Genomic DNA, 25540 nt, shown 5'->3' with positions numbered 1-25540 from the left:
TTGACGTATCGGGAGATATCTTGAGGCATGGAGGGCCACCAGTAGCGCTGACGTAGGAGCGAGAGGGTCCTTCTCCTGCCTGGTTGTCCAGAGCCCGGTGAGGAATGAGCTAAGTCCAAGAGGGGAATGCGATGGTTAGGTGGTACATACAGGCGCCCCTCTGGACCTCCCGACGGAGCAGGGTTTTGGGTGTTCTCCAGTTGGATCTGTTGATGGATGGCCCACTGAATGGGACTGACGAGCATGGCTGGAGGGAGAATGGTCTCGGGGTTTTCAGGTTCAGGATCCGCTTGATATAGTTGAGATAGAGCATCAGCTCTATTGTTTTGGTCTCCAGGATGATACGTGACCTTGAAGTTGAAGCGTGTGAAGAATAAGGCCCATCTAGCTTGGCGATGGTTGAGCCGTTTGGCATCTCTGAGATATTCGAGGTTCCGATGATCGGTGATTACTTCAAAGGGGTGTTTAGCTCCCTCCAGCCAATGTCTCCATTCCTCCAGGGCGAGCTTGATAGCTAGGAGTTCCCGATTACCAATATCATAATTCTGCTCCGCCGGGGATAGCTTCTTCGAGAAGAAGGTGCATGGATGGAGTCGTGAGGGTTCCTCCGTCGCTGTGACAGCACCGCTCCGACTCCGGTAGAGGGGGCATCCACCTCAACGATGAACTGGTGGTTTGGATCTGGATGGACCAGGATCGGAGCGGACTGGAAGGCGAGCTTCAACTGATGGAAGGCTTCTTTGGCAGAGGTGTTCCACGACAGAGACTTGGGCCGGTTTTTTAACAGGGAGGTGAGAGGTGAGCTGAGCAGACTGTAATTGTGGATAAAGCGTCGGTAGAAGTTGGCAAATCCCAGGAATCTCTGTAGTTCCTTGATGGTGTTGGGTAACGGCCAGTGAAGAATGGTGTCCACCTTCCTCTGATCCATCTTGACGCCGTGGTTGTCAATAATGTATCCTAGAAATTGGACTGAGGTGGTATGGAATTCACACTTCTCCAACTTGAGATACAGATGATGTTCACAGAGTTTTTGGAGGACTTGGAGTACATGCTCTTCGTGCTCTCTCATGTCTCGAGAGTAGATGAGTATATCATCTATGTAGACGACGACAAACTTGTTCAGGAATTCACGGAAGACTTCGTTCATATAGTTCTGGAAGACGGAAGGTGAGTTGGACAACCCATACGGCATCACCCGGTACTCGTAGTGCCCGGAAGGGGTGATGAAGGCGGTTTTCCACTCGTCACCCTTCCAGATGCGAATGAGGTTATAGGCGCTTCTTAAGTTGAGCTTGGAGAAGATGGTGGCACCTCGGAGTTGCTCAAGGGCTGCAGGGACCAGAGGAAGGGGATAACTGAATTTAATGGTTTGGGAGTTGAGATGACGATAATCAATACACGGCTGCAAGCCTCCGTCCTTTTTTGCCACGAAGAAGAAGCTCGAAGCGGCAGGGGAGGTAGATGGTCTTATGAACCCTTGTTGGAGCGCTTCGTGCACGTACTCCTCCATGGCCTGCTGCTCCGGGATGGACAGTGGATAGATGCGGCCTTTGGGTAAGGTAGCCCCAGGCAGGAGGTCGATGGCGCAGTCCAATGGCCGATGAGGTGGAAGTTTGGTAGCCAACCCCTTACTGAAGACATCCTGGAACGCCTGGTAAGCTGGAGGAATGGTTACGCTGACGTGGGTGTCAGGACTTTCCACAGATGTAGACTGCACTGGAAGCTGTTGGTAAACTGGAGAGGATTTGGGTTTAACTTTAATTGAACGAGTTATACAGTTCTGGAAGCAGTTTTCACTCCATTTGAGGATTTCGCCAGAGGACCAGTGAATGTGGGGTTGATGCAGGTTTAACCACGGGCGTCCCAGGATGATGTCAGCGGTTGACTCCTCCAGCACCATGAATGTGACGATCTCCTCATGCAGATGACCGATGCGGAGAGTAAGTGTGGGGGAGAAATGGCAGACACGACCTCGGCCCAGTGGCTTTCCCTGTATCGTGGTGATCCTGAGGTCGACTAGGCAGCGTTGGCGACGTGCATTCAGTCTTTGGCGCGGTGATACCACAGGCTGATAGACGTTGTGATACTCGGACCATTTTCTGGATTAATAACTCAAGACCCAAGGAATCTTCATAAACTACGATTAGTTGTTTTACCTCATCTCGGAAGCCATGGCGGAATGCAGTGATGAGGGTGGTTTCATTCCAACTGCTAATACATGCCAACGTGCGGAAACGTAAAGCATATGAACTAGCGGTTTCTCTCTTTCCTTGACGAATGTTGAAGAGTTGGTCATGAATAGACATTTCGGCAGCGTGTTGACGGAAGACTTCCTTTAAATGATCACAGAAGGCGGAAACAGAGCCAGTGACCGGAGCATTCAATTCCCACAAGGACTGCGCCCATTGCAGTGCTCGTCCTGAGAGCAAGGAGATGATGAATGCCACTCGGCCTCTCTCATGTTGTAACAGGTGGGAGTTCGCTTCCATGTATAGTGAACACTGTAACAGAAACCCGCTGCAATCCTCCGCCGCGCCACTGTATGTCGCTGGTCAGGCCATGGGACTCGCAGAGGCAGCTGAGGAAGTGACGCGTGCCGCAGGTGATGGTGATGGCTGTACGGTCGTGCTAGCCGCTGGTGGTGAAGGGTTGGTGTTATGCATCAGTGAGGACCGTACAGCTTGAACCAGGGCAGTAAATGGGTCAGCGGTGTGGTCCCTGCCTGTGTCCGGAGAGCTCTGCATACGGTCTGGTCTTCTGTCAGACGCAGACGAGGACACAGAGGTAAGTGCAAAGTGAAACAGTTTATTAAACAGAGGTATCGGACACAAGCTGAACACAGGAGGATATCTTGACACGTAGAACACTTTATGGATGATAACCTTTCCTTTGTAGATGGGGAGGGCGAGGAAGACGATGGAGACGAGGCAGGAGATGAGGACGATGCGGTAGATCGGAACAGGTAAGTAATCCACAGGTTAGTAGACGCAGGTAACAGTCAGGGTGAGGTTCAAGACCAGACAGCGAGTGGTTGAGTGTGGCGTGCTTATATGTGGCTCTGGTGATGATGCACAGGTGATCAGAATTCCGGTGATTGTGAACGAGTGGGCGTGGCATAAGTGTCCGTGTCCAATGGTGCAGGCAGTGCAGTTGTGACAAATATACAGTACTAAAGTGTCTTTGATGTTTCCATGGTTTTTCGACAAAATAAAACAGGAAATTGAGGGTAATGATGTCATTGATTGGTGACACACGGGCACAGTGTGTGTCCTGGTTAAAATTGCTTATTTCTCTGGATTTAGAATTTCTTGGAAACATTTGGGATAATGTAAGTACACAAGTCAACAAAAAATATAACATTGTTTTAGTGGTTTTTGAATATTTTAATCTAAAAATCCTACATATTTGTTCCTTTAACTAGTTGCATTTGTTAGATTTATTGCATGACTCGAAAAGAAAAGCTGTTGCTATCAAAGATTGTGTACTTAAATCAACTGAGTCAGTGTAATGTTGAAGGGATCAATCAAATAGACCAGCTGATGGAAGGTTTGTGAAGACATTTCATGCTCCCTTGTAAAAGTATTTTGTAGTATTTTCAAAATACAAAAATACAGTAGTTTATTTTGATACATGTTATGGCTGCTGTATTTTGTATTTTATTTTGATATATTTAAAATTAAGGTATTTGGTATTTTATTTTAAGATACATTTTGATGTATTTTTTGCCCATCCCTGGCTGTGAGTTTAACACTTCATGACTGAGAGCAGAACAGGCCACAATCTTCACACAAGACAAAAGAACAACAATGAACACAATCACCTTCTTCATCTGGACTCTCACACTGTTTGCTCAAGGTTTGTGTAATGCAGCTCCACAATTATTCTCTTGAAATATTAAAGGTTTATAATTTGAGATAATTTTAGAATTTACAATTATATTTGTCTTCTTTTTGTTCTTTCTTTCAGAGTGTAGAGACTGTAACTCAGAGTCCATCAATATCAGTTCATTCAGGACAAGAAGTCAGAATCAACTGTAAAACCAGCAGTGGAGTGTATGATGGTGATTACTTAGCCTGGTACTTACAGAAACCTGGAGAAACTCCTAAACTCCTCATATATTTAGCAACAAGCCGTTATACTATAACTCCATCTAGACTCAGTGGCAGTGGATCTGGCAGTGATTTCACTCTGACCATCAGTGGAGTCCAGACTGAAGATACAGGAGATTATTACTGTCTGAGTGAACACTGGATCAACAGTAAAGGTGTGTTGACACAGTGATAAAGAGTGGTACAAAAACCTCGGTCAGTCAGACGTCACAGTGATGCACTGATACAGCTGAGAGATACTGCAGCTGCTGATGGAGGATCACAAACAACACAATGGTGTATCAAACCTTTCAGAAACATCATATTATAATATAAATGTTAAAGGTGCTCGGTCCTGCAAAACTTGCCAGTACAATGTAATCTAACTGCAGGAAAGTCTGTCACTTTGTTCTGAATAGTTAGGGGCCAAGCACCGAAGGTGCTTAGGCACCTATTGTTATTGTTAGTTTTTAGGGGCCAAGCACCGAAGGTGCGGAGGCACCTATTGTTTCCGTTAGTTTTCTTATTATTATTATTATTAGGGGCCAAGCACCGAAGGTGCGGAGGCACCTATTGTTTCCGTTAGTTTTCTTATTATTAGGGGCCAAGCACCGAAGGTGCGGAGGCACCTATTGTTTCCGTTAGTTTTCTTATTATTATTATTAGGGGCCAAGCACCGAAGGTGCGGAGGCACCTATTGTTTCCGTTAGTTTTCTTATTATTATTATTATTAGGGGCCAAGCACCGAAGGTGCTTAGGCACCTATTGTTATTGTTGGCGTTCCGTACGCTTATTATTATTCTTCTTCTTCTTCCGCTCTTGAAGTCTATGGCAGCCCATAGAACCGCTTGCGGGAAAGTTGTGAAATTTGGCACACAGTTAGAGGACAGAATGACCTTTGTCCATAGCAAATTTGGAGTCTCTAACTCAATCCCTCTAGCGCCACCAGCTGTCCAAAGTTGCACTTATGTTTATGCTAATAACTTTTGAACCATAAGGGCTAGAAACAAAATTCTTTTTTCCTATGATTCCTTGGGTCAAGACGAATCGATTGCATCATATGACGTCATTTTCCGTCATGAAAATTTTTCCGCCATTTTGAATTTTCTGAAAAACCTACTTTTTCGAACTCCTCCTAGGCCGTTAGTCCGATTTTCATGAAAATTAAACCAGATCATCTTCAGACCATGGTGACAAAAAGTTATGGAATTCAAGTCGATTGCTCAAACCGTTTTCGAAAAACACACGAACGAATTGTACGTAGCGCTTGCGAAAATAGAAGTAAGGCTGTATCTCTGCAACACTTTATCATATTCAGACCAAACTTGATACATGTCTTCACAAGCATGACCTGAGGCACCATGCAGTGTTTCGGCTCAGCGCCACCTACTGGTGCGGAGATATGAAAAATGGATATTTTTGCTTATAACTTCTGATGGGTTTGTCCAAAAATCATAAATTTGGTCTTGTTGGATTCGGGGTATCATGCCGAGTCAAATGATATCCAATTTTCCCATATCGGACATTTTGGCCGTCGGCTATTTTGAATTTCGTGCTAAAATGCTGTATTTTACGAACGCATTAGCGTATCGTTACGAAACTCGGTATGGGTCCCCAGCACAATACCCTGAAGGAGCCTGAGAAGTTTCAGCACTGCGCCACCTTGTGGTCAAAAGTTATAACAAAATTTACAGAAATGCTAATAACTTTTGAGTATATTAACCGATTGTAATGAAACTGTTTTCAGTAGATTCCTTGGGTCATGCTGAGAACATAGATATCAAACTTTCCATAGTCAGCTGAACTTCCTGTCCGCTGTATTGTTTTTCTTTAAAAACCTACTTTTTCGAACTCCTCCTAGACCGTTGCTCCGATTTTCACCAAAATCGAACCGTATCATCTTCAGACCATGCTGACAAAAAGTTATGGATTTCAAGTCGATAAGTCAAACCGTTTTCGCATACCAGAGCAACGAATTTGAGGCATGATGCAAAAATGACTCTTGAAGCTGTATCTCTGCTATGCTTTATCATATTCAGACCAAACTTGGTATGTGTCATCACAAGCATGACCTGAGGCATCATACAATGTTTCAGCACAGCGCCACCTACTGGAGTGGAGATATGAAAAATGGCTGTTTTTGCTTATAACTTCTGATGGGTTTGACCAAAATTCATAAATTTGGTATGGTTCATCAGGACAATGCCCTGAAGGAGCCTGAGAAGTTTCGGACCAGCACCACCTTGTGGTCAAAAGTTATAACAAAATTTACAAAAATGCTAATAACTTTTGTCTATATTAACCAATTGTAATGAAACTGGTCTCAGTAGATTCCTTGGGTCATGCTGAGAACAAAGATATCAAATTTGCCATAGTCAGCTGAAATTCCTGTCCGCCATATTGTTTTACTTTAAAAACCTACTTTTTCGAACTCCTCCTAGACCGTTGCTCCGATTTTCACCAAAATTGAACCGTATCATCTTCAGACCATGCCGACAAAAAGTTATGGATTTCAAGTTGATAAGTCAAACCGTTTTCGTATACCAGAGCAAAACATTTGAGATATGATGCAAAAATGACTCTTGAAGCTGTATCTCTGCAATGCTTTATCATATTCAGACCAAACTTGGTACGTGTCATCACCAGCATGACCTGAGGCATCATACAGTGTTTCGGCGCAGCGCCACCTACTGGAGTGGAGATATGAATAATGGCTATTTTTGCTTATAACTTCTGATGGGTTTGACCAAAATTCATAAATTTGGTATGGGTCATCAGGACAATGCCCTGAAGGAGCCTGAGAAGTTTCGGACCAGCGCCACCTTGTGGTCAAAAGTTATAACAAAATTGACAAAAATGCTAATAACTTTTTTTTCTAATTGCTCACTGCTGCTGTTGGTCTGATGCTCCCAGCCATGTTGGCTGGCTTCTTGTGCCGTTTTTGTGCTTGGCCCCGTAATTGCTGCTTGCAGCTATATTTATTATTATTATTATTCTTCCGCTCTTGAGTCTATGGCAGCCCATAGAACCGTATTGTAAAAAGTTATGAAATTTGGCACACTGATAGAGGACAGTCTGAACTGTGTTTATAGCCAATTTGGTGTCTCTAACTCAATCCCTCTAGCGCCACCAGCTGTGCAAAGTTGAACTTCTGTTTATGTTAATAACTTTTGAACCGTAAGGGCTAGAAACAAAATTCTTTTGTCCTCTGATTCCTTGGCTCATGCCGATTTGAATGCACCCTATGACGTCATTTTCCGTCATGAAAATTTTCCCGCCATTTTGATTTATCCAAAAAACATACTTTTTCGAACTCCTCCTAGGGCATTACTCCGATTTTCACCAAAATTGAACCAGATCATCTTCAGACCATGACTGCAAAAAGTTATCAAAAGCTTTTCGATAGATCGAACCTTTCTCGAATAGGGCACAAATGAATTTGATGAAGCGCTCGCAAAATCAATCTTGAAGGCTATATCTCCAAAATGATTTATGGTATTCTGACCAAACTTCATACAAGTCATCACAAGCATGACTTGAGGCAACATGCAGTGTTTCAACGCAGTGCCACCTACTGGTCTGGAGATATGAAAAATGGCTATTTATGCTAATAACTTCTGAATGGTTTGTCCATAAATCATAAATGTGGTCTCGTCAGATTCGGGGTATCATGCCGAGTCGAATGAATACCATTATTACCATATCAGCCATTTTGGCTGTCGGCCATTTTGAATTTTGTGCTAAAATGCTGTATTTTACAAACGCATTAGCATATCGTCACAAAACTCGGTATGGGTCATCAGTACGGTGCCCTGAACGAGCCTGAAAAGTTTCGGACCAGCGCCACCTAGTGGTAAAATCAAATATTCAAATGCTTATCACTTTAAGTGTGGTCAGCTTATTTTCAAATGAGTCATATCCTTAGACTCCAGAATCCCTGCTGAGTCCAACAATACCAAACTTGCTAGGTTTCGACTTATGGTTTGTCCGCCATGTTGAATTTTGCGAAAAAACCTACTTTTTTGAACTCCTCCTAGACTGTTACTCTGATTATCATCAAAATTGAACCAGATCATCTTGAGACCATTCTGGCAAAACAAAATGTTATCAAAAGCTTGTTGATATAATCAAACCGTTCTTGAAAAACTTCATAAATGAATTAAACAAAAAGTTCGCAAAATCAGACTTGATGGCTATATCTCTGCACATTGCTTTATCGTTTTCAGACCAAACTGGGTACATGTCATCATAAGCATGACTTGAGGCAACATGCAGCGTTTTGGTGCAGCGCCACCTACTGGCCCAGGAGATACGAAAAATGTCTATTTATTGCTAATAACTTCTGAATGGTTTGTCCATAAAATCATAAATGTTGGTCACGTCAGATTCAGGGGCATCATGCCGAGTCGAGTGATATCCATTATTACCATATCAGCCATTTTAGGTCGTCGGCCATTTTGAATTTTGTGCTAAAATGCTGTATTTTATGAATGCATTAGCATATCACCACAAAACTCGGTATGGGTCATCAGCACGATGCCCTGAACAAGCCTGAGAAGTTTCGGACCAGCGCCACCTAGTGGTAAAATCAAATATTCAAATGCTTATCAATATGGGTGTGGTCAACTTATTTTCAAAAGGAGTCATGACGTTAGACTCCTGAATCCCTGCTGAGTCTAACGATACCAAACATGCTAGGTTTCGACTTATGGTTTATCCGCCATTTTGAATTTTGCGAAAAACCTACTTTTTCGAACTCGTCCTAGGCTGTCATGGTCTGATTATCATGAAAATTGAACCAGATCATCTTTCAGACCATTCTGGCAAAAAGTTATCAAAAGCTTTTTGATAAACTCAACCATTCTCAAAAAACACGCAAATTAATTTAACACAGAGCACCCAGTTTGGACTCATGGCTGTATCTCTGCAATGATTTATCATATTTAGACCAAACTTCGTACAAATCATCCCAAGCAAGACCAGAGCCTACATGCTGAGTTTCGTCGCAACACCACCTACTGGTCTGGAGATTCAAAAAAGCCAAAATAGCCATTATTTTTGCTTATAGCTTCATATATGTTTGTCCAAAAATCATAAATTTGGTCTTGTTGGATTAGGGGCATCATGCCGAGTCGAATGATATCCAATTTTCCCATATCAGCCATTTTGGTTGTCGCCCATTTTGAATTTTGTGCAAAAATGCTGTATTTTATGAACGCATTAGCGTATTGTTACGAAACTCGGTATGAGTCATCAGCACAAGGTCCCGAAGGAGCCTGAGAAGTTTCAAACCAGCGCCACCTAGTGTTTTTTTCATATGTTTATAACTTTTGATCTGGTTGACTTATTTTCACGGGAGTCATATCCTTAGCGAGTGTCATTGCTACCTCACTCTGACCATACCACATTAATTTGGTCACAGCACCACCTATTGATCAAAAGTGATAAACCATTAAATCTTTATTATTGACTGTATATATCATTTTTCAGCTCTTTTGCCTAAAATGATCCTAATAGGTCTTTAATTGCTTACTGTTGCAGCTGGTCTGATGCTCCCAGCCATCTTGGCTGGCTTGCTGTGCCTTTTTTGCTTGGCCCCGTAATTGCTGCTTGCAGCTATATTTATTATTATTATTCTTCCGCTCTTGGAGTCTATGGCAGCCCATAGAACCGTATGGTAAAAAGTTGTGAAATTTGGCACACAGTTAGAGGACAGTCTGAACTGTGTCCATAGCCAATTTGGAGTCTCTAACTGAATCCCTCTAGCGCCACCAGCTGTCCAAAGTTGCACTTCTGTTTATGCTAATAACTTTTGAACCGTATGGGCTAGAAACAAAATTCTTTTTTCCTCTGATTCCTTGGCTCAAGACGAATCGATTGCACTATATGACGTCATTTTCCGTCATGAAAATTTTCCCGCCATTTTGAATTTTCCGAAAAACCTACTTTTTCGAACTCCTCCTAGGCCGTTACTCCGATTTTCACAAAAATTGGACCAGATCATCTTCAGACCATGACTGCAAAAAGTTATCAAAAGCTTTTCGATAGATCCATCCGTTCTCGAATAGGGCACAAATGAATTCGACGAAGAGCTCGCAAAATCAGACTTGAGGCTATATCTCCAAAACGATTTATCGTATTCTGACCAATCTTTGTACATGTCATCACAAGCATGACTTGAGGCAACATGCAGTGTTTCGGCGCAGTGCCACCTACTGGTCCTGAGATATGAAAAATGGCTATTTATGCTAATAACTTCTGAATGGTTTGGCCATAAATCATAAATGTGGTCATGTCAGATTTGGGGCATCATTCCGAGTTGAATGATATCCATTATTACCATATCAGCCATTTTGGCCGTCGGCCATTTTGAATTTTGTGCTAAAATGCTGTATTTTATGAACGCATTAGCATATCGTCACAAAACTCGGTATGGGTCTTCAGCACGATGCCCTGAACGAGCCTAAGAAGTTTTGCACCAGCGCCACCTAGTGGTAAAATTAAATATTCAAATGCTTATCAATATGGGTGTGGTCAACTTATTTTCAAAAGAGTCATGAAATTAGACTTCTGAATCCCTGCTGAGTCTAACGATACCAAACATGCTAGGTTTCGACTTATGGTTTGTCCGCCATTTTGAATTTTGCGAAAAACTTACTTTTTCGAACTCGTCCTAGGCTGTTGGTCTGACTATCATGAAAATTGAACCAGATCATCTTCAGACCATTCTGGCAAAAAGTTATCAAAAGCTTTTTGATAAACTCAACCATTATCAAAAAACACGCAAATTAATTTAACGCAGAGCACTCAGTTTGGACTCATGGCTGTATCTCTGCAATGATTTATCATATTTACACCAAACTTCGTACAAATCATCCCAAGCAAGACCAGAGCCTACATGATGAGTTTCGTCGCAACGCCACCTACTGGTCTGGAGATTCAAAAAAGCCAAAATAGCCATTATTTTTGCTTATAGCTTCAGATATGTTTGTCCAAAAAGCATAAATTTGGTCTTGTTAGATTAGGGGCATCATGCCGAGTCGAATAATATCCAATTTTCCCATAGCAGCCATTTTGGCTGTCGGCCATTTTTAATTTTGTGCAAAAATGCTGTATTTTATGAACGCATTAGCATATTGTTACGAAACTCGGTATGGGTCATCAGCACATGGTCCCGAAGGAGCCTGAGCACTTTCAAACCAGCGCCACCTAGTTGTTTTTTTTTCATATGCTTATAACTTTTGATCTGGTTGACTTATTTTCACGGGAGTCATATCCTTAGCGAGTGTCATTGTTACCTCACTCTGACCATACCACATTAATTTGGTCACAGCACCACATATTAGTCAAAGTGATAAACCATTAAATCTTTATTATTGACTGTATATATCATTTTTCAACTCTTTTGCCTTAAATGATCGTAATAGGTCTTTAATTGCTCACTGTTGCAGCTGGTCTAATGCATGCCGAGTCAAATGATATCCAATTTCCTTTATTGGCCATTCTGAAATTTGTGCAAAAATGCTGTATTTTATGAACGCATTAGCGAATTGTTACGAAACTCAGTATGGGTCATCAGCACAATGCCTTGAAGAAGCTGTTCAAGTTTCAAGCCAGCACCACCATGAATGTGGTAATAGCGCCATGTATTGTAGAAAATTGATAACCAGTAAATCTTTATGAATTTATAAATATAACAGAGTGATGATTTTCAGCTCTTTTGCTTAAAATGACTTAAATAGGTCTTTAATTGCACACTGTTGCTATTAGTTTGATGATTTCAGCTATGTTGCCTGGTTTATCTGCTTTTCATAATTTTTTTTGTCCATTGTTTTTATTCTATGACTAGCTTGATTGAGGACCCCTTATATTTTTTAGTATTATTGGTATTATCTAAATGCACTGAGTCTACTGAATAAGAACTGAACAGAGCTGAAGTATAACATAACTTTTTTCTGCAGAACAGCTTTATACATATCATGAAATAATATAATAGCAGGAAGTGAAATTAACAATGAACTGATCAAAATGTATAACTTTACTGTATTGTTAAGGTGAGTTGACTTGAGGCAGCCTTAAATCGTCAGATATGGAGCCTGAGTGTCATCTACTAAAAAAAGTTTGGTATTGCACCCAAACAAAATGTTACTGAAAGCTAATTGTTGAAATATTTCAACCTAAAATTTAGAATGGTGTTTTTTGTTTTTTTCATTCTTGCAGTTTAAGAGTAAAACATGATTGCAATAGAATATTATAAAAGATAAGCAATTGTATTTTTACATTTTCATTTTCAGAACTTAGACTTCTATAAGTTATTTTATTTAACTTTTATCATTTATTTCACTTCTAAAATAATTTGACAAGTGTGTTCTTTCGAACAAGAACCATTGGTCTATATTTCAAAGCATTCTTGAATTACAACTATTTATGTTTTAATAGAGCATTTTCATGTCTAATATATATTATGTTGAAACAAAAAAGTGTCTATTCATTTTAAATGGATAGCAATATATTCAATCATGTCTGGCGAATTAAAAAATATGTTTTACTATGTTTTATAAAGGTTAAACATGTAATGATTTATCAACATTTGATAAATTTGATGGAGAGGACACTATACTCAAATCAATTACATATATGCAATTTTATATGCACTTAAATGGATGGAAACTTATTTATATATTCTAAAAAAAACAAAAAAACATTAAGCTTAAAAGATTTTTTTTGATGTGACTACCTCTAGTAAGTAACATTAATATAACAGTTTTTATTCTGTAATTAAAAAATGGCTGATAGGATTTGCAAGTTATACTCATTAGGGGTTTAATTCATCTTTGGTAGTTGGACCACTATTAACAAAACATTAGTAACCTAGCTCTGGTACTTGTCAGAGAAAAGTTTTAATATTATGTAGCGTAGGTTAGTTGGATAATATAGAAAAAATGTTTGTGCATTTTTAGAAAAACAGAAACTCTGAAAATTGCTTGAAAGATATATATTTTTAATCAGAAAATATCAAACCACTTCTTTTTGGTTTCTTTGTATTTTGTTTAATGTCAAATACATCAATGATTAAAGTGGAGTAGGCAGCTTTACAATATGTGCACCACAAACACCTAAGGTAGAAGATGAACATTAAAATAAACTATGAAAAGCATTCAACTAAATATTACCATACATCAATAACGGGTAAAACAGTAAATATATCATATATTTAATTTTATTAAAGACTCCTGTTATTGTAGGTACTAGTCTAACAACAGTTCAGTCCAATGAATATTAAATTACGAAAAGAGTAAAAAATATTCAAAGGTAAAAAACAAAAACAAACTTAAGGCATGTCAATTCTCAGAATAAGTGGAAACATTTTATTAAGTAGTTGTTGTGCAGATGTAAATAGGTTTGGTTTTGGCAGAGTAGATCTGCAAGTACATAGATCTGCTCTACTACACCAGGAAAACACAGAAAGGAAACAGCTGCTAATGCAAAACTAGTTGCTCCATAAGAAAGGAGGTGACAGTGGTTAACAGCAAAAGACGTCTGTAGCATATCTAGAAATGTGATACTGGGATGGAGGATGGCTAAGATAAATGCACAGTGTAATGCTGCCTATCACAGACAGAAATATATATTGTACTTGCTTAGATAGTACTAGATAGTAAGAAAAATCAGACTAGCTGTAGTACTGGCTGCAAAACAGGCAATCAGCAATACATGATAATCATAATAATCATAATAAATAAATAAATAAATAAAGAAATAAATAAAAGCTTTTCATTTATTGCAAAAATTATGACAATTAATAGAATTTATTAACAATACGTAGCACTTCTGTATTTAGAAATTGTTTCAATGAATGAAAACAGACTAATAAAGAAAATATAAAAAAATGTATTATTAATTACATACATTGATAAGGAATCAAAAAAGAGAATAAATATATAGTAATAACAATGAAATAAACCAGACATAGAGCATAATAGGCAAACAAAGAAACAAACAAACAAACAGATGATAACACAGTAGAAAATACGCAACAGCAAAATGGAACAGTGAGATGCCTTAATGGAGCCAAAGAGAATGCAAAACAAAGGAGATCCTTAAGTAGTCCAGACCAGTTCAGAAACACAAAAAGAAACACCAAGGCAGAATTAGGACACATGACAACAATAGTGGAGTATGAGAGATAAAGGGCTACATTGGTGCCAAACAGTTAAAGTCTGCAGGCACCGTCTAGTGTTGCAAAGTAGATGTTGACAGATGATATGTCGTGTGCTCATAGTCCTACAACACAAAAGAATAAATTTCTGTTGGTTATTGTAGTTGTATGCAATATTAAGAATATCAACAAATAATATGCATATGACAAAAAAGCATTTATGAATAATAGTTTCCTCACAGCAAGTCTTTGTAAGTATGAATGTTTGTTTTGTTTTTTTGAGAAAGAATGGCAGAGTGGGATACCTTCATGGAGCTATAGAAATGCAGACTCAAGGTGGAGTAGGTGGTGCAAACCAGGTGAAGCTGGAAAGACAAAAGACCAATGTGGAGTCATGCAAACTAGAGACCAATATGTAGTTAGACGGTTGAACAAGTAGAGAGTTAATGCTGCACCAGAGGACCTAGGTGTAGCTGGAATATTTCCAGACCAAGGTGGAGTTGGTGGAAAGTACAAACTTAAATCTGGAATGATGGAGGACCTCAGTGAAGCCAAATGAAAGGAGGATGCAAGCAAACGCACTTTTGTAAAAGGAAGCTGTTGCACAAGTTTTGTCGTAATTACTCAAATGTTATGTTATATTTACTAGTTCAGATGTAACAAATCATTATCTAACACTTGGACTATAAAACATCAGTACTTACACATGTCTGAGTTTGCAGATGCTAACGCCAACCTTCCCCTCCATCCTGCCCTCCATTATTAGGATGGTTGCTGTCCATATTTTTTAGGGATCGGCTATGCCCCTGCCTTCATCTTCAGGCAGGAAACGCAAAGTCAGGATGTCAGCTACAGACAGGGTTTACACCAAAGAACCTTATTTTGTGATATTTTGCTTGCTGATTAATAATAAATTACATTGTTTCTTTATCTTACCTCCTGAGTCTTTCTGGTAGAACTAGAAGGTGACAGATGACATGTAGTGTCTGCATAGTCCTACAACACAATGCAACAAAATGTTGTTGTTTACTCTGGTTTTATGTGATGTTAGGAAGTTTAACATATAAATTAAAAACATATGCAAAACGGTATTAACAAACAATAAATGTATTTATATCAAGTGTTTCAGAAGATAGTTTGTTCAGTAAATATGGCAGACTGAGATATTTTGATGAAGTTATACAAATAGATACCAAAATTGGAGACTTAGGCAGTGCAAATCACGGTGAAGTTGAGAAAATGGAAGACCAAGGTGGAATCAGGAAGGCTGAAGACCAAGAGAGAGCCAGAGATCTGGAGCACCAGTCTGATGCTGCTGGATTTAAAGGCAAATGTAAACATGAACTGAGCTGGAACAAGTGGAAGCGATAAAGATGTCAAAACTGAATACATGGAGGACTTTAATGTAGCTAAAGGATTGGATAGCGCAGACATAGTCATTTATAAAAACTCAATTTGTTAACATCAAATCTTTGATCAAAAAAAAACAGGGGAAAAAAAGGAAATATTCAATAGTAATTGAGATACCTTGATGGAGCAAGACAGATGAAGAACCATTGTGGAGCCTTAATTGGTGCAGAGTAATGCATAGCCAGGGAGACAACAATTGAAGATGGAGTCAGGAACACTAGACACCAAGATGAAGCCCAAATGTTAGAGAAGCAAGGTGATGCTGGTGGATCTGAGGGTCAAGGTGCAGTTGGAAGATGTGCAAACCAAGAAGATGCCATTTCGAGTGGATGATAATGGAGAAGCTGGACAGATGAAGGACCCTAGGGAAGCTGTTTGAACATTGGAGGATGCATACATTGCCAATGGTTCGGAAGTCCATTATGGAGCCAGGAGGATGACACAGTTAGGTGGAGTCTGGATGTGGGACCCAAGTGACAGGCTAGAGTAGAGCCAATATAACAAGGAGCCAAGGTGTAGCCAATACCAACAGAAACCAAAGCAAAATGAAATGAAACTAAACTAAGTAAAACAATTAGTAACAATGAAATGAATAAACTAAGGAGTTTTAATACATAGAGATTATGACAAAGTAAACCTGACACAAATGATCAAAATGGCAAACCAAGAAAACACATCAGAACACACTATGGCTGTATCTCTGCAATGCTTTATCATATTCAGACGAAACCTCATACATATCATCCCAAGCAAGACCAGAGCCTACATGCTGAGTTTTGCCATAACGCCACCTACTGGTCTGGAGATACAAAAAAGCCAATATAGCCATTATTTTTGCTTATAGCTTCAAATAGGTTTGTCCAAAAATGATAAAGTTGGTCTTTTTCAATTCGGGGCATCATGCAGAGTCGAATGATATCCATTTTCCCATGTCGGCCATTTTGGCCATCGGACATTTTAAATCTTGTTTTAAAATGCTGTATTTTGTGAACACATTAGTGTATTGTTTCGAAACTCTGTATGGGTCATCAGCACAAGGCCCTGAAAGAGTCCAAACCAGCGCCACCTACTGTATTTTTTTCATATGCTTATAACTTTTGATCTGGTTGACTTATTTTTTCGGGAGTCATATCCATAGTGAGTGTCATTGTCACCTCACTCTGACCAAACCATATTCATTTGGTCACAGCGCCACCTATTGGTCGAAAGTGATAAACCAGTAAATCTTTATTACTGACTGTATATATCATTTTCCAACTCTTTTGCCTTAAATGATCGTAATAGGTCTTTAATTGCTCACTGTTGCAGTTGGCCTAATGCTCCCAGCCATGTTGGCTGGCTTGTTGTCCCTTTTTTGCTTGGCCCCGTAATTGCTGCTTGCAGCTATATTTAGGGGCCAAGCACCGAAGGTGCTAGGCACCTATTGTTATTGTTATTGTTTTCTTATTATTATTATTCTTCCGCTCTTGGAGTCTATGGCAGCCCATAGAACCGTATGGTAAAAAGTTGTGAAATTTGGCACACAGTTAGAGGACAGTCTGAACTGTGTCCATAGCCAATTTGGAGTCTCTAACTCAATCCCTCTAGCGCCACCAGCTGTCCAAAGTTGCACTTCTGTTTATGCTTAATAACTTTTGAACCATATGGGCTAGAAACAAAATTCTTTTTTCCTCTGATTCCTTGGGTCAAGACGAATCGATTGCACTATATGACGTCATTTTCCGTCATGAAAATTTTCCCGCCATTTTGAATTTTCTGAAAAACCTACTTTTTCGAACTCCTCCTAGGGCGTTACTCCGATTTTCACAAAAATTGGACCAGATCATCTTCAGACCATGACTGCAAAAAGTTATCAAAAGCTTTTCGATAGATCCATCCGTTCTCGAATAGGGCACAAATGAATTCGACCGAAAGCTCGCAAAATCACACTTAAGGCTATATCTCCAAAAAGATTTATCGTATTTTGACCAAACTTCATACATGTCATCACAAGCATGACTTAAGCCAACATGCAGTGTTTCAGTGCAGTGCCACCTACTGGTCCGGAGATACGAAAAATGGCTATTTTGGCTAATAACTTCTGAATGGTTTGTCCAGAAATCATAAATTTGGTCACGTCAGATTCAGGGTATCATGCCGAGTCGAATGATAACCATTATTACCATATCAGCCATTTTGGCCGTCGGCCATTTTGAATTTTGTGCTAAAATGCTGTATTTTATGAACGCATCAGCGTATCGTCACAAAACTCGGTATGGGTCATCAGCATGATGCCCTGAACCAGCCTGAGAAGTTTCGCACCAGCGCCACCTAGTGGTAAAATCAAATATTCAAATGCTTATCACTTTGACTGTGGTCGACTTGTTTTCAAAAGAGTCATGTCCTTAGACTCCTGAATCCCTGCTGAGTCCAATGATACCAAACATGTTAGGTTTCGAAATATGGTTTGTCCGCCATGTTGAATTTTGCGAAAAACCTACTTTTTCGAACTCGTCCTAGACGCTTCATTTGATTGTCATGAAAATCAAACCAGATCATCTTCAGTCCATTCTGGCAAAAAGTTATCAAAGGCTTTTGGGTAAATCAAACCATTCTCAAATAACACGCAAATTAATTTAACGTAGAGCACCCAATTTGGGCTCATGGCTGTATCTCTGCAATGCTTTATCATATTCAGACCAAAGTTCATACATATCATCCCAAGCAAGACCAGAGCCTACATGCTGAGTTTTGGCGCAGCGCCACCTACTGGTTTGGATATACAAAAAAATGGTTATTTTTGCTTGCAGCTTCAGATAGGTTTGTCCAAAAATCATAACTTTGGTCTTGTTAGATTCAGGGGCATCATGCCGAGTCGAATGATAACCATTATTACCATATCAGCCATTTTGGTCGTCGGCCATTTTGAATTTTGTGCAAAAATGCTGTATTTTACGAACACATTAGCATATCATCACAAAACTCGGTATGGGTCATCAGTACGATGCCCTGAACGAGCCTGAGAAGTTTCGCACCAGCGCCACCTAGTGGTAAAATCAAATATTCAAATGCTTATCACTATGAGTGTGGTCGAACTTATTTTCAAAATAGTCATGATCTTAGACTCCTGAATCCCTGCTGAGTCCAATGATACCAAACATGCTAGGTTTCGACTTATGGTCTTGTCCGCCATGTTGAATTTTGCGAAAAACCTGCTTTTTCGAACTTGTCCTAGATGCTTCATTTGATTGTCATGAAAATCAGATCAGATCATCTTCAGACCATTCTGGCAAAAAGTTATCAAAAGCTTTTCAGTAAACTCAAACCATTCTCAAATAACACGGAAATTAATTTAACGCAGAGCACCCAATTTGGACTCATGGCTGTATCTCTGCAATGCTTTATCATATTCAGACCAAACCTTCATACATAATCATCCCAAGCAAGACCAGAGCCTACATGCTTGAGTTTTGTCGCATAACGCCACCTACTGGTCTGGAGATACAAAAAAGCCAATAATAGCCATTATTTTTGCTTATAGCTTCAAATAGGTTTGTCCAAAAATCATAAAGTTTGGTCTTTTTCAGATTCGGGGCATCATGCCGAGTCGAATGATATCCAATTTTCCCATATCAGCCATTTTGGCCATTGTCGGCCATTTTGAATTTTAAATCTTGTTTTAAAATGCTGTATTTTATGAACACATTAGCGTATTGTTGTGAAACTCTGGTATGGGTCATCAGCACAAGGTCCCTGAAGGAGCCTGAGAAGTTTCAAACCAGCGCCACCTACTGTATTTTTTTCATATGCTTTATAACTTTTGATCTGGTTGACTTATTTTCATCGGGAGTCATATCCTTAGTGAGTGTCATTGTCACCTCACTCTGACCATAACCACATTCAATTTGGTCACAGCACCACCTATTGGTCGAAAAGTGATAAACCAGTTAAATCTTTATTACTTGACTGTATATATCATTTTTCCAGCTCTTTTGCCTTAAAATGATCGTAATAGGTCTTTAATTGCTCACTGTTGCAGTTGGTCCTAATGCTCCCAGCCATGTTGGCTGGCTTGCTTGTGCCCTTTTTTGCTTGGCCCCGTAATTGCTGCTTGCAGCTATATTTATTATTATTATTATTATTATTATTATTATTATTTTTTATTTATAAAACTTTACAATGTGGCCAGATGTTACCTGTTCTGAATAGTTATTTTTTATAAACCTTTACAATGTGGCCAGATGTTTCCTGTTCTGAATAGTTATTATTATTTTTTTTTTTATAAACCTTTACAATGTGACCAGATGTTCTGAATAGTTATATTTTTATAAAGCTTTACAATGTGGCCAGATGTTCTGAATAGTTATTTTTTTATAAAGCTTTACAATGTGGCCAGATGTTCTGAATAGTTATTTTTTTTATAAAGCTTTACAATGTGACCAGATGTTCTGAATAGTTATTTTTTTTTTTTTTTATAAACCTTTACAATGTGGCTAGATGTTACCTGTTCTGAATAGTTATTTTTTTTTATAATCCTTTACAATGTGACCAGATGTTCTGAATAATTATTTTTTATAAACCTTTACAATGTGGCCAGATGTTACCTGTTCTGAATAATTATTTTTTATAATCCTTTACAATGTGACCAGATGTTCTGAATAATTATTTTTTATAATCCTTTACAATGTGACCAGATGTTCTGAATAATTATTTTTTATAAACCTTTACAATGTGTCCAGATGTTCTGAATAGTTTTTTTTTTTTTTTTTTTTTTTTTTTTTTTATAAAGCTTTACAATGTGGCCAGATGTTACCTGTTCTGAATAGTTATTTTTTTATAAACCTTTACAATGTGGCCAGATGTTACCTGTTCTGAATAGTTATTTTTTATAAACCTTTACAATGTGGCCAGATGTTCTGAATAGTTATTTTTTAATAAAGCTTTACAATGTGGCCAGATGTTCTGAATAGTTATTTTTTTATAAACCTTTACAATGTGGCCAGATGTTCTGAATAGTTATTTTTATAAAGCTTTACAATGTGGCCAGATGTTCTGAATAGTTTTTTTTTTTTTTTATAAAGCTTTACAATTTGGCCAGATGTTACCTGCTCTGAATAGTTATTTTTTTATAAACCTTTACAATGTGGCCAGATGTTACCTGTTCTGAATAGTTATTTTTTTATAAACCTTTACAATGTGGCCAGATGTTACCTTTTCTGAATAGTTATTTTTTATAAACCTTTACAATGTGACCAGATGTTCTGAATAGTTATTTTTTATAAACTTTTACAATGTGGCCAGATGTTACCTGTTCTGAATAGTTTTTTTTTATTTTTTATAAACCTTTACAATGTGGCCAGATGTTACCTGTTCTGAATAGTTATTTTTATAAACCTTTACAATGTGGCCAGATGTTTCCTGTTCTGAATAGTTATTATTATTATTTTTTTTATAAACCTTTACAATGTGGCTAGATGTTACCTGTTCTGAATAGTTATTTTTTTTATAATCCTTTACAATGTGACCAGATGTTCTGAATAATTATTTTTTATAAACCTTTACAATGTGGCCAGATGTTACCTGTTCTGAATAATTATTTTTTATAATCCTTTACAATGTGACCAGATGTTCTGAATAATTATTTTTTATAATCCTTTACAATGTGACCAGATGTTCTGAATAATTATTTTTTATAATCCTTTACAATGTGACCAGATGTTCTGAATAATTATTTTTTATAATCCTTTACAATGTGACCAGATGTTCTGAATAATTATTTTTTATAAACCTTTACAATGTGTCCAGATGTTCTGAATAGTTCTTTTTTTTTTTTTTTTTTTTTTTAAAGCTTTACAATGTGGCCAGATGTTACCTGTTCTGAATAGTTATTTTTTTATAAACCTTTACAATGTGGCCAGATGTTCTGAATAGTTATTTTTATAAAGCTTTACAATGTGGCCAGATGTTCTGAATAGTTATTTTAATAAAGCTTTACAATGTGGCCAGATGTTCTGAATAGTTATTTTTTTTATAAAGCTTTACAATGTGGCCAGATGTTCTGAATAGTTATTTTTTTTATAAACCTTTACAATGTGACCAGATGTTCTGAATAGTTATTTTTTTTATAAAGCTTTACAATGTGGCCAGATGTTCTGAATAGTTATTTTTTTAATAAAGCTTTACAATGTGGCCAGATGTTACCTGTTCTGAATAGTTTTTTTTTTATTTTTTATAAACCTTTACAATGTGGCCAGATGTTCTGAATAGTTATTTTTTATAAACTTTTACAATGTGGCCAGATGTTACCTGTTCTGAATAGTTATTTTTTTTATAAACCTTTACAATGTGGCCAGATGTTACTTGTTCTGAATAGTTATTTTTTTATAAACTTTTACAATGTGGCCAGATGTTACCTGTTCTGAATAGTTATTTTTTTTATAAACCTTTACAATGTGGCCAGATGTTCTGAATAGTTATTTTTTTTATAAAGCTTTACAATGTGGCCAGATGTTACCTGTTCTGAATAGTTATTTTTTTTTATAAACCTTTACAATGTGGCCAGATGTTACCTGTTCTGAATAGTTATTTTTTTATAAAGCTTTACAATGTGGCCAGATGTTACCTGTTCTGGGGTGCGTTTCCCGAAAGCATCGTTGGTGAACCATGGTCGTAAGTCCCATTGAACTCTATTGGTAACGACGGAACTTGCGACCATAGTTCGCTTTGGGAAACGCACCCCTGAATAGTTATTTTTTTTTTTATAAACCTTTACAATGTGGCCAGATGTTCTGAATAGTTATTTTTTTTTATAAACTTTTACAATGTGGCCAGATGTTACCTGTTCTGAATAGTTATTTTTTTATAAAGCTTTACAATGTGGCCAGATGTTACCTGTTCTGAATAGTTATTTTTTTTTATAAACCTTTACAATGTGGCCAGATGTTCTGAATAGTTATTTTTTTATAAACTTTTACAATGTGGCCAGATGTTACCTGTTCTGAATAGTTTTTTTTTTTTTTTATAAACCTTTACAATGTGGCCAGATGTTACCTGTTCTGAATAGTTATTTTTTTATAAACTTTTACAATGTGGCCAGATGTTACCTGTTCTGAATATTTTTTTTATTCAAAACATTCATTACAAATTTCAAAACATTCAGTCTTATTTCATTCATTATAATTACACTTGATGTTTACCAACCTTATTCCTTTTATCAGGTGATAGCGTGATTTGACGTAATGTTAACACGAACCCGCTTTTTGCATCGATCCCATCGTTCCGTGTTTTGCATGTCAATTAAAATAAGTCATGATCAATAATGATCCTTATTTCATCTCAAATACAGTTTTTGAATGTTATTTGCATATACAAACATTTATGTTATTCATGATTGAGTTTTATATTCAATTGAACCTTATTTTTTACCATTAGTTACATGTGGAAAAATAAGTTACAATGTAAAAAAGCTAGCAGTTACTAAGCCTCTAATGTGGACTTTAAATTCCAATTTAAGAAAGAACTTACCGTCGGCTGGTGCAACCCTACCCTGGACACCATTCACTTACCTTACTCCACTGTACAAGTAAGAGATTTGACAAGATACTTAGCCTGCAGATGGTCATAAGTTCAGTAGCTGTGTATGTCACCAACACATGTTAATACACTTAAATGTATACATTTATAACATACTTATGTTAACAAAACGTAAATAATAATAATAATAATAATAATAATAATAATAATAATAATAATAATAGTGTGTGTGTGTGTGTGTGTGTGTGTGTGTGTGTGTGTGTGTGATAGTCTTACCTTCCATAATATCGAGGCTGCATGGCTACATGACCTTCCCAAACCAGCGATGCATGAACATCCAGTAGTCTCCACTGATCCCTGGTTACTAAGTAGTACCCACGCAGAGTGATTTGGACTGCTCGACTGGCTGGGGTGCACATTTGCTTTTAAAAAGACAAAGTCACCCTCACTGTGTAACAGTACACGACCCACTTTCCCACTATGTAAATATTGGTAGGCCTCAGTACTTTTTTTCATTGCCGCTCCATCAGCTCCTTCTGACAGGACGAAGTAGTTGAAAATGTCCCCGTAGGTTACCTCTGGCCACTTCTTCATATCGTCTACCCACATTAATGACGATGGATGGGACAAAAAAACACCCCAGAAAAGAGGGCACTTTCTCTCGAGGAAGAAAAAGGGCAGGGGCTCAAGCCCCTTTTTTGTCTATGTGTGCACATGTCTGAGAGGGAGTACAGATTCACAGGCTTGATCAGGCGGTTTTTGGGCTACCTCATACCTGCCGGGGCCATCTTGGATGTGCCTCTCAAGGAGGTGAACTATGGAGAGGGACATCAGTTGGCAGATGAAGACATCTTCATTGGAACAGAGACGAAGGAAATTTCCCTTGTTTTCAAATCCCAATGTTGACAGTTATTTTAGTAGGTTACCACGATCTTCACTTCAGAGTGAATTATACATTATGCGTTATTCACATTAATTATGAAACTGTATATAGTAGTTTTTAGTAGTTCTCTGGCAGGTATGAAAAAAAAAAATAGTCATTGACTAACTCAGTAATCAGAGTTTCTTGTTAGTTAATAACACTTACGTGATAATATTGCGTTACTTATTTGTTCCTGTGTAGAGTTTGCTTGTTGTGTATTTGTGGAACCATGTAAATATATTGCATAAATGGTTAAATATACATTGGAAAAAGGACTTCTGTTGCCATATGTTCATTTATGCCTTTATTTCAAACTTAGTTGTACACTATATCATTATCAAGGAGGATATTTTGTAAAACTGATTCCCCCTCATTCTCTTATAGCAGGCCTTGTTTAAAATAGCCAGGATGGTTATAATATAGTGAATTTTAAGTATTCCCCAATAGATCCCTCAGAACTGGTAATTAAAACAACATTTAAATTTGTATAACAACATAAAAGAGAAATGCAGCTTGTAGCAGTGCGGCATCAGAATCACTGTAATTATGAATCAGTGGAGTTGGTATCCGTTTGCAGCTTTAATAGTAAAAGCAGTAATGCAGACAGGCAGGGGTCGATTATCAGTATATATAATAGTAATATCCAATTGAAAACAGAGACGATTTCATAAAACAGGCACAAGATCAGGGCAAGCAGCAAGCAATCACAGGATATATTCAGATACAAGAAGCAGGAACAATAGGGAGGCAACAGAGTCAAAACAGGATAAAGTCCAGGGTCAAACACAGGCAAGGCAAACATAACAACAGAACACTCAGTAATGTAAGCCAGGGCAAAGACAAGATTTCCAAAGTATGAGTTTGAGAGAGTGCCTTAAATAAACCCGTAGATGGAGAACAGGTGTGGAGGCAATCAGTATCAGGTATGAGGATTATGGGAAATGGAGTCCAGGGAAAGAGAGTCAATACTCAGTTGATGGGGCCCTCTGGTGGTGAGCAGAAGGAATGATTTGCTTTCACATTCATTTAGAAAGAGATGAGATGTACAGTGCCCTCCACAATTATTGGCACCCTTAATATGAGCAAAGGCGGCTGTGAAAATAAATCTGCAATGTTTATCCTTCTGATCTTTCATTCAAAAAATTCACAAAATTCTAACCTATCATTGAAGTAAAACAATTGAAAATGGGGGAAAAGCTCATTATGAAATACATGTTTTTTTTCTAGTTCACGTTGGCCACAATTATTGGCACCCAATTATTGCAATGTCCTTTTGTCAAGATAACAGTTCTGAGTCTTCATATATAATGCCTGATGAGTTTGGAGAACTCCTGACAAGAGAACAGAGAAGCAGAAGCAGTCAGGTTTTGATTTTTATCTGTTAGTATTTGATAGAATCCATGATACCATGTATCTGAACAAGATGTCCAGGACCTCCAGCAGAAAAAT

At 38.1% G+C, this 25540-nt stretch overlaps 1 long non-coding RNA gene across 3 annotated transcripts; it reads right to left on the bottom strand.

Moving 5' to 3' along the window:
* Nucleotides 1–12331: 12331 nt before the first annotated feature.
* On the bottom strand, nucleotides 12332–16997 carry LOC125246678. Of its 3 annotated transcripts, none has more exons than XR_007179930.1 (6): nucleotides 15775–16997; nucleotides 15441–15562; nucleotides 15184–15243; nucleotides 14952–15096; nucleotides 14553–14612; nucleotides 12332–14372 (listed from the first exon to the last, which is right to left on the bottom strand). It is a non-coding gene; the product is annotated as an uncharacterized LOC125246678 (long non-coding RNA). The 3 variants fall into 3 exon arrangements; XR_007179931.1 differs by having other exon boundaries at nucleotides 14952–15063; XR_007179932.1 differs by having other exon boundaries at nucleotides 15441–15559.
* Between the last annotated feature and the right edge of the window lie 8543 nt (nucleotides 16998–25540).

Source organism: Megalobrama amblycephala, linkage group LG15, assembly GCF_018812025.1.
Source record: "Megalobrama amblycephala isolate DHTTF-2021 linkage group LG15, ASM1881202v1, whole genome shotgun sequence".
Classification (NCBI taxonomy): domain Eukaryota; kingdom Metazoa; phylum Chordata; class Actinopteri; order Cypriniformes; family Xenocyprididae; genus Megalobrama; species Megalobrama amblycephala.
Note: the sequence above shows the minus strand (reverse complement) of the source record. Positions and strands in the feature narration are given on the sequence as shown.